This window comes from Enhydra lutris, unplaced genomic scaffold, assembly GCF_002288905.1.
Source record: "Enhydra lutris kenyoni isolate GAN:26980312 unplaced genomic scaffold, ASM228890v2 scaffoldscaffold5, whole genome shotgun sequence".
Classification (NCBI taxonomy): Eukaryota; Metazoa; Chordata; class Mammalia; order Carnivora; family Mustelidae; genus Enhydra; species Enhydra lutris.
This window is the reverse complement of record NW_019154089.1, coordinates 14414070-14421421: the sequence shown is the minus strand read 5'-3', so window position 1 is coordinate 14421421 and position 7352 is coordinate 14414070.

The window sequence follows — 7352 nt, the reverse complement described above, 5'->3', positions numbered from 1 at the left end:
TCCAGCTGGAGCCATCTCTACACAACAGCCTCTTCACAGGCTCTGACCCGGGTTTGAATGCAGGTTCCAGCCCCTCCTTCATGTCTGTGTGAGCTGGGCGATCACTTCTCTGCCCCAGGCACAGGGCTAGCACAAGGGAGCCTCAGTGGGTAAGCCCAGACCTGCTGGTGCTACCATTTCCTTGGACTCCAAGTTCTAGCATCCACCCCATCCTGGGGCAGGCCCACTGATCTCCTCAACTCCCTGCTTCTCTCACAATGACCATGACCCTGTCTATATGAGGGTTAAGGTAACCCATCTTAATATACGTAAGGGGGGAGGGAAGAAAAGAGAAGAAGAGCGAGGAAGCCTCCATTCACTAAGCCCCCGTGCCATGCCCTAACAGGGTTGGTGCTCTAAAGGCACCACCTCTGCTCATCCTGACCAGAATCTGTGAGGTCAGGATTATGCCCATTTTACAGAAGACAACACTGGGGCTCAGAAGTAGAGGCATATGATGGGCATGAGTATAGGCTTTAGTTTTCAGACAACCCTGGCTTGGAATCTTGATTCTTCTGTCTGGTCTTGAACGTATGAGTCTCTGGATCTTGGTTTCCTCAACTATTTAAAACAAATGAGTATATACTGTATGTTATATATACTGGAATAAAAATAAAAATAAAATAAAAGACTATAATAATACCTAATCCGCCCCCATCACCATCCCTGGGGGCATTAAGGGAACTAAATAAAATAAGTCTGTAGGTCTCCAAGCACAGTGCCTGGCACATAACAGTTACTTAAACAATGACAGCCATTGCAACAAAATGCTACTATTACTATGGCAAGACTGAAGAAGACAAACAAGAAGAGGACAATAGGAAAGGAGAGAGAAGGACCAAAAAGGATAAGGAGAAGAGTTAATTTCAATAAAAATTGACAATCATCCAGGGGCGGCAGGGTGGCTCAGTCAGTTGAGCATCCAACTCCTGATTTCAGCTCAGGTCATGAGATCAAGACCCCTGTTGAGCTCCATGCTCAGTAAGGAGTTCACTTGAGATTCTCTCTCTCCCTCTTCTTCTGCCCCATCCCTGCTCTCTCTCTCTCTCTCTCAAATAAGCCTTTTAAGAGATGCAAACTGAGGGTTTTGGAGGGGAGGAGGGTGGGGGGTTGGGTGAGCCTGGTGGTGGGTATTAAGGAGGGCACATATTGCATGGAGCACTGGGTGTGGTACATAAACAATGAATCTTGAATACTGAAAAAATAAAATAAAGTTTAAATTAAAAAAAATCAAGTCATTCAAATAGTAAACTGATAACCTGGATTTAAAACAAACTCTCATGTCATTTCACATAATACATAGAAAAGAAGCTGAGAGACAGGGGTCACAAGTGAGAAGCTGGGACAGGAGGGAACAACTGCCTCTTCCAGGAAGCCCGCATCAGCTCAAAAGAGACTTAGCAATGTGTATTAGTTATCGGTTGCTGCATAACAAATTACCCCAAAACTTAATGGCTTGGAACAATAAACATTTATGTTTCTCTCACAGTTTCTGAGGGTCAAAAATTCTGAGTGGCTTCACTGGGTAGTTCCAGATTGGGGCCTCCCACGAAGTTGCAATTAAGATGTCAGCTGGTGCTGTGGTCTCATCTGAAGGCGTAACTGGGGCTGGAAGATCCACCTCCAAGATGGCCCAGTCACACTGTTGGCAAACTGGTGCCAGCTGTGTGGCAGAAGGCTCCCTCTCCAAAGGGCTTCTTAAGTGTCCTCACAAAAAGGCAGCTGGTCTTCTCCCAGAGTGAGTAGTCCAAGAGAGCGAAGTGGAAGATGCACTGTCTTTTATGACCTAGCCTCAAAAGTCACACCACCACTTTTGCAGTATTCTGTTGGTTACACAGACCAGCTCTGATTCCATGCAGGGGTATACCTCACAGGGCATGGACAGCAGGAGGGAAGGTCGCTGGAGGCTGGGGGCCATCCAGGAGGCTGCCTGACTTGCAGTGCATACCTCAGCCCACCTTCAGCCCCTAGTCAGCAAATACTCCTTGATTCATCCATCCACTCAGCAAACCTGTCCTCATTCCTTTCTGCCTTCAGCAAACTCCTCCCAGGGGACATCCCCATGGCCAAACACTGGGCTAGGTGCTGCCTTGTAAACCTGAACCTGATATGGTCATGGGAGCTCAGAGTCCAGACACACACTGACATACAACAGAGCATCATGAGAAAACACTGGGTTTTTTCCAAACAGACCTGGCTACAAGTCTGACTGGTTATGTTGAAGCCATTTGATCTTGGGCACATTATTTTACCCCTCAGGGCCTCCATACAAAGGGATTATAATACTTGCACTGCCCAGCTTTGCCACAAATGCACTAAAGCACCCAGCACATAGCAAATTCTCAGTAAACGATGACTAACACTATTACATTAATATTGCTGCCCTAATAAATGGAGATTGCACTTCTAAACTGGACAGCAGCCCCAACCAGTTTTCCCAGACCCCCCAAGAGAAGGCTGGGCTCTTGGACCCCAAGGCTGGCCCCCAGCTCCTGCCTTCCACGTCCTCTCAAAGCCCTGGCTGAGTCCTGCTGTGGCTCTGACAGCCAGAGGGCTCCCTGGCTGCCAGCCCTAATCAGCAGCTCCAGCCGAGACCTCAAATTGATCTGCCATCGTTTAGCTGGGAAGCGAAAGCTCTTCTTGACTCGCAGCCAAAATCCATTTTGAGAGCAAAGTAATCACCTCCGTGGCGGGTGTCCGGAGAATGTGATAGAGATCTAGGACAAAAAGTCTCCATCCTACCACCCAGAACCGCTGTGTGTGTTCTCACGTGGCAGCATGCCCCCCGCGCCCCATGCTTCACGCGGTCTAATACAGTGAGTGCCTCTCAAACTTTGCAGCAAGTGGGACATTCTGGGGATTTTTTAGGAATGCCAATGCCTGGCTTGGGCCCCCAGACATTCTGACTCAATCGGTAAGGGCTGTACCCTGGGGATTGGGGTTCTTACAAGCTCTCCAGGGGGATTGAATGGGCATCAAGATGGGTGAACTGGTAATGCAATGCACATAGCACTGGCCTCACCTGCATGCACCTATCTCTGCATCAATCAGATGATTGTTTATTGAGCACCTACGATGTGCCGAGCACTATTCTAGGAGCTCAAGGTAACAAAGAGAAAGTGGCTGTCCTCATGGAATTGACATCCTAGTCCAAGGAAGCAGACAAGAAACAAAAGAATAAGTTTACTACATAATATGTTAGACGAGAATAATTGAGAAGTCACGTGTGGCCAGTCCCCCGTTCACCAGCTGATGGCATCTGCCCCGTCTATTGCTGACCAGCTTCTGATCCCCAGCCTGGACCACAGCCAGCTCACACAATCACCCCAACCATGGACACACGCTAAGCCCAACGCAAGCAGAGTGAGGTTTGACCCCAGTGACAGACAAGCCTTAAATCTCAATAGTCCTTGGCCATTTGCTCAGGCCCCCAATTCTCCCATGAAGACAGCACTTCATGTGCTCTCACCCACCTCCCTGGCCCTGCCTCAGATCCCAAACTTGACTTTACTCTGCGCAATTTCCCCTACAGAAAAACCACCGGTTTTCTAAGGATCTTTACTACTAGAATCGAGACGCCCAAGAAAACAGATGGGCTAAACAGATGGGAAAGGCCTCTGAGTGCTAAGGACCCTTGAAGGGCATCCCACTTCACCCCCTCATTCTACAGCCAGGCCCAGAGAGGTTAATAAGTAACTCGCCTCTAAGTCACACAGCAGCAAGTTAGCAGTGGAACTAGAATTGGGACCCAGGTCTCTTCTTAATTCAGTGCTCTTTCTGCTACCCCATCCCTCCTCCCTCAGAGAACATAGGGAGCATCACCCAGCTGGGAAAACAGCCCCCAGAATTTCCTCTAGGAACCCACTCTTCCTCTGTTCTTTACCCAGGATTTGGGTGAAATCCGATCCCCTGGCCCCACGATTGGTTGGAGGCTAGACACAAGACCCAGGCAAAGCAAGGAGGGGCAGGGAGGCCTGCTGAGATGTGACAGCAGCTCTGGTTAACTTACACCTGGAGGACCAGGAGTGGCCATGACTGCTGTCATGTTGCCATCTCCTGTGGGCTGAAGATGCCAGGATGGAGGGGAGCCTTGAGAGGTAGAGGATAATGGAGGTGTGGCACATCCTCTGACCCTCAACCCAGACATACCTGGAGGAATTCTCACCTGTGACATTTTAGTCTCATGGGTCAGTAAATCATGTGCTCAAAGCCAGTTTTTTTTTTTTAATAAATATATATATATATTTTTAAAGATTTTATTTATTTATTTGACAGACAGAGATCACAAGTAGGCAGAGAGGCAGGTGGGGTTGGGGGGAGGCAGGCTCCCTGCTGAGCAGAGAGCCCGATGCGGGGCTCGATCCCAGGACTCTGGGATCATGACCTGAGCCGAAGGCAGAGGCTTTAACCCACTGAGCCACCCAGGCGCCCCTCAAAGCCAGTTTTGTTGGGTTTCTGTCACTTGCAGGACTGACCCTTACAGACAGGAATCCCTTTCTGGCTCTCCCTAAAACTCTCGTACCTGCATCAAATCATCCTCTGACCCTGACTGTACTTTTGCCCTTGGTCCTCCTCCATTCTTAGACTCTTACAAATGGGTACCTCTCCTCATGTGGCACTGGCTTCTCCAGCTCCTTCCTTAATGTGATGGGCAGGACGGTAGACACCCAAAGATGTCCATGCCCTACCCTGGAACTCATGAATGTGTTGTTACCTAACAGAGCAGAGAGGAATTAAGACTGCAAATAAAATTAAGGTTGCTAATTTAGCTGACCTTAAAATAGGGAGATTATTCTGGATTTTCCAGGTGGGCTCAATGTAATCACCAGGGTCCTTAAAAGTGCAAGAGGGAGGCAGAAGAGAGAACCCCAGAGATGGTAGCATGAGAAGGACTCAGCCCAACACTGCTGGCTTCAAAGATGGAGAAAGAGCCCAGAAACCAAAGAAAATAGAAAAGGCCCCAGGAACTGGAAAAGGCAACGAAATAGATTCTCCCCTAGAGCCTTCAGAAGGAATGCAGACCCACCCACAGTTTGATAATGGCACAGTGACATTGAGCCCCATCAGATTTCTGATCTTTAGAATTGTAGGAAACTAAATTTCCATTGTTACTGAGTTTGTAGCGATTTGTTACAGCACTGATAGGAAACTAATACACACATCAAAAGATGTGACACATCAAAAGACCCTGATGTTGGCTTGAGAGTATGGTTGACATTTCATTTCTTCTGAAGCCCTGCTTAAGCATTTACCATATGCCCGACTCTGGGCTGGATGTTAGAAAGAGCAAGACCAATAAGACACCCATCCCTGGCCCTCCAAGCTCCCACAGTTAGCTGAGGCCAGGAAACAGATCTGCAGTCAACTCTGATGAAGAGTGCTAAGTGTGTGGGATGCTATGAGAGCCCACAGTAGAGATACATAGACCTGCTGAAGGTGGGCCGGTGTTCAGGGAGCATCTCCTGAAGGAGTCAAAAGCTGAGCTAACAACCAAAAGTGGGGCGAGGCATTCCTGGGAGAGGGAACAGCATGAGCAAAGGCTCAGAGTGGGAGGGAACATGACACATTGTGGGAACTGGAGCATGCAAAGGGTTGGAGGGGGGTGTGGAAGCAGAGGCTGCAGTAGGGGCCAGGCCACGTGGAGCCCAGAATGCCAAGACAAGGAATACAGATTTCATGCATGGGTGCCGGGGGGTGCTGAGAATTTTAAGCTGAAAGAGATATGGACAGGCAGCATGGAGGATCAACCAAGGGCTCAGAGGAAAAGAGGAGACTCCAGGAAAAAAGGAAAGCTGTGTGAGCCAGAGCACAGACATGAGAAGGGAGTGGAAGGAAACCATGGAAGTCTAGGGAAGGTTTGGCTTGCCTGTGCCAAGTCAGGGAGGAATGGGGTTGGGAATGACTCTGTGCTCTGGTCTGCACCAGCAGGCAGGTAGCAGAGCCCTTCTCTGGGGTGCCACAGTGGCAGAGCAGGGTAGGGAGATGAGAAAAGGTGGAGTCTGTGGAGCCTGGGAGTCCCCCCCAAACTGCCCTGCTCCGGGAGATGTCCAGGAGGCAGCTGCACAGCAGGGAGTCTGAGACGGAGGGAGGGCTTGGGTCCTCCCTGCTGACCTTCAAGGCTCTACAAGCTGATGGCCCAAGGGGCTGGTGGGAAAGGAGAAGAGAAGTCTCAGGGGAACTTAACACATTACTCTCTGCATGAGAAAAGGGAAAATGATATGGGAGATGGGTCTATAGTGTGGGAACAACAGTATGCGTCCTCAAGACTACAAGTCTGAGGATGAACTGGTGGCCTTCTCAGAAACAGGACAGAGGTGAGGGTCCAATAGACACCACAGTCCCAGCCCAGCCACCATAGTAGCCAAGAAGCTACTTGAAGAAGGTTGGGGGCTTGGAGGGGCCCTAGAGTCAATCCAGCTCCTGGTCTATACCCAAAGGTGCCCATGACACTATCCCTGCTGCCAAAGAGGAGCTTACACCCCGGTGACAGGTTTAGGCCCTGGAGAACCCCCAACCTCAGCCCTCCTCTCATATGATGAAAGGAAGGGGCCCTCTGGTCCAGAAGAGGCAGAACCAACCCCAGCCCACCCCCCACGACTCCCACGGTTGTTTTCTTCCCTTGCTCACCAAGCTCACCATCCTAGGGAGCCCCTAATAACTGGCTGCCAAGTCCCCTGGGGACAGACTAATGAAGCTGCCTCCCTGCCTCCCGCCTCCTCTGAGGCCTTGGCTCTGAGCCCCACCCCTCCCCACCTACTCCCACCCCTCGTGTCCTTCTCTGAAGCCTCCCATCCTCCCCACTGAAGCGCTCAGACCTAAGGGTCTCCATCTGGGCCCCAAATGGCCAGGCTTTAGACGAGAAAGGGAGCTCTGGGCTCTGGGAGAGGCTGCAAGGGAACTATCTAGGGCAGGAGACCCTGGGGCCAGAAAGAGAAGCCCCTTTCTGTGCCTAATTTTTGAGTATCCTCTGAACATCTGCTGCATGGCTGTGGGAGACAAGCAGCTCAGCCCACCTGCCATGTTTCTGGGGGTGTCAGGCTGCAACTGGGTCTCTGGCCCCCAGCATCAAAGGAGCCCGGCTCAGAAGAACCAGGACTTGGACGCCAAATGGGCATCATTCCCTCCTAGTATGTGACCTTGGGACATGTTTCCTAACTTCCTGGCGCCTTGGTTCCTTTGTCTGTAAAATGGGAACAATGATACTGCCTCTCACAGGGAAGAAGAAATGAAATCATATACGTAAAGCCCTTGACACAGGGCCTGGGCCACAGAATGCTTGCAATAAATTATATGCCAGAATGTTTCAAGTTGCC